The sequence below is a fragment of the Monomorium pharaonis genome, chromosome 1, assembly GCF_013373865.1.
Source record: "Monomorium pharaonis isolate MP-MQ-018 chromosome 1, ASM1337386v2, whole genome shotgun sequence".
NCBI lineage: Eukaryota > Metazoa > Arthropoda > Insecta > Hymenoptera > Formicidae > Monomorium > Monomorium pharaonis.
Window position 1 is genome coordinate 29,004,358 of NC_050467.1, and position 3,026 is coordinate 29,007,383.

Sequence of the window (3,026 nt, forward strand, 5' to 3'; positions counted from 1 at the left end):
AAGCTGACAAAGTTGCTACACTAGGCGAATTTTTTTCGTGGTTGCAACGATGCGATGAATGCATTAAACAGCTCGAGGAACGCAATCGTACCAAGTGTCTCTGTCCTCGGCTTGCCGTTGGACAGAGACAATCTTCGGTGGCGAGAATTGCTCGACTCGCGGGTGAAAAAATGCGACTGCAAAGACGTTTTATGTACGTCGGCGGTAATTACGCGAGCACTAGTAATAACACGAGACTTGAGTGGCGTGAAATAGATACCGCATTCGAGAGTCGCGTTCTGACAGGTGCGGTGATTAACGTGCCTTACATCGAACCTCGCCAATTTTTAGAAGATGCCAAAGACATTGTGCTCGAGCGAGTGCGAGAGGCAATAGACATACATGACAGTGTAAAAGTAAACACCGCGTTTAATGGTGAATTTGTGGATGAAAAACGTGACAATAAAAGTATAAATACAAAAAATTACGGACTTTTTCAAACATCTGACTTAAACGAATGGTACGAGCGGCACGTTATCGAGCCCACGTTGGCGTCGCTCGAAGAGTTTCAAGAACGTGATGGCGGATGGGCGCTATCGCGAATCTTAAATCTGACTGTTAACATAAATAAATATAACCCTATGCACGCGGGATGTTACATTCAACTACCGGTGGATATTATGCTGAAGAAAGCAGTGATCAACGTGAAATCGACTGACATGCATGCTTTGCATGGTCGGTGGTCGCTGTTCTGCATCCCGCAGAGAAACATAGTGAAAGAGTGACATCGTACCCACATTACAGTACGATTCTGAATTTCGAAGATATGAAATTTCCAATTGCGCTGAAAGACATTAGAAAATTTGAGAGACTCAACAATGTGTCAATCAACGTTTATGGGATCAAAAATGATAGAATCGAAAAATATATAATTCTTCCGCTGCTCTCCGACGTGAAGAAAGAGAAGCACGTCAATTTATTATACGTGCAAGATCCGCGTGACGGACAACATAGGCCATTTCGCGTGGATAAAAAATTTGTCCCGCCTCGTGAGCTTATAATTGAGCAAAAAGAAGCACAAAAAATACATTTGCGATCGGTAAGTAATAATTCTTGTATAAAATGTGTTTATAAATTTTTATTTAAAACATAAAATAAAAGCTTGTTTAAATTTTTTACAGGTGTTTACACTATTTTAGTTCTGAGAAAAAGTTAGATGCCCACGGCATAGATTGCACAGCGTTGAGTAACTGTGCTATAATATTACCTAACGAGGACGACAAGTGGCTCCGGTTCGAGAATTATAACAACAAGGAACGACTTCCCTTCGTCGTCTATGCTGATTTGGAGTGCGTACTGCGGAAAACAGAACCGGATACAGGCAACGCGTCATACACATACCAGCATCACCAGGTATTCAGCATTGGATATTACATGCGATGTTCGTACGAAGCGTCGTTATCCATGTATCGGTTTCGCCGCAGTAATGATTGTGTCGCGTGGCTCGTCGAACAACTAAAAGAATTGGCTCATAGTGTAAATAACATATTATCTGCTAATGTCCCCATGACAGATTTAACGCGAGACGAGTGGGATGCATACCGTAGCGCGACACATTGTTACATTTGCGAAGAACCGTTTGCGCCAGACGATAGACGAGTACGCGATCATTGCCACATAACCGGTAGATATCGAGGTCTCGTGCATTCAAATTGTAATTTAAATTACAAAAATTCGTTTTACATTCCAATAATATTTCATAATTTATCCGGCTACGATGCGTATTTTATTATTAAAGATATAGCCGCAGCGTTTAAACGGGAAATAGACTTGCTTCCCATCACAAAGAAAAAAAAATACATTTCGTTTACTAAATATGTTAAAAGTACAGAAGGACACAAAAATGGTTGGAGAAAATGCATAAAATTTTATCAATTCATACAAATTTCTTAATACGAGTCTGGATAAATTAGCATCGTTTTTAAATAAGGACAGACTTCAAATTTTACAATCTGAATTTAAAGACATATCAGCTGAAAAATTTAATTTATTAACACGGGAGGGAGTATTCCCATACGAATACGTTGACTGCGTTGAAAAATTGGAGGAAACGTGTTTACCGTCACACGAATCATTTTATAGTTCTCTAACCGGTAACACGGTATCTGAAAATGATTACTCTCATGCTATTAACGTATGGCAACGGTTCTCCGTTCAAATGCTAGGTGAATATAGCGACATGTATCTCAAAATTGATGTTTTGTTAGCCGACATTTTTGAAAATTTTCGCGATAAATGTATGAAAAGTTATGGACTCGATCCCGCGCATTATTACACTCTCCCCGGATACACGTGGGATGCTATGTTAAAGTACACGAAAATTACTTTTGAATTGCTTACAGACATTGATATGGTCATGTTTATCGAACGCGGTATACGCGGTGGCCTTAGTCCATGTTCTGGTAGATACACACAGGCTAACAACAAATACATGCAGTCATATGATCCATTGAAACCGTCATCGTATCTAATATACTTCGATGTGAATAATCTATACGGATGGCCAATGTGTCAACCGCTGCCGTATGGAGATTTTCGATGGGTCACCGACGTGTCCAATTTTGATGTATTATCAATCGCGCTCGATTCACCAACGGGCTATATCCTCGAGGTCAACCTTGAGTATCCACAACATCTTCACGACGCGCACACCGATCTACTCTTCTGCACCACGCGCGATAAGCCGCCCGGTATGCGTTAGGAGAAACTTCTCGCGACGCTTTACGATAAAAAGCGCTATGTCATCCATTATCGTAACTTGCAGCAGTGCATGCGCCACGGTCTTCGCGTAACGCAGATACACCGCATATTACAATTCGAGCAATCTCCACGGCTCTGTAAATACATAGAACTGAACACACAGTTCCGAACCCTCGCAAAAAATAATTTTGAAAAAAATTTATATAAACTAATGAATAATGCAGTATTTGGCAAAACCATGGAGAATGTGCGCAATCGCGTCAATGTAAAATTGCTAACAAAGTGAA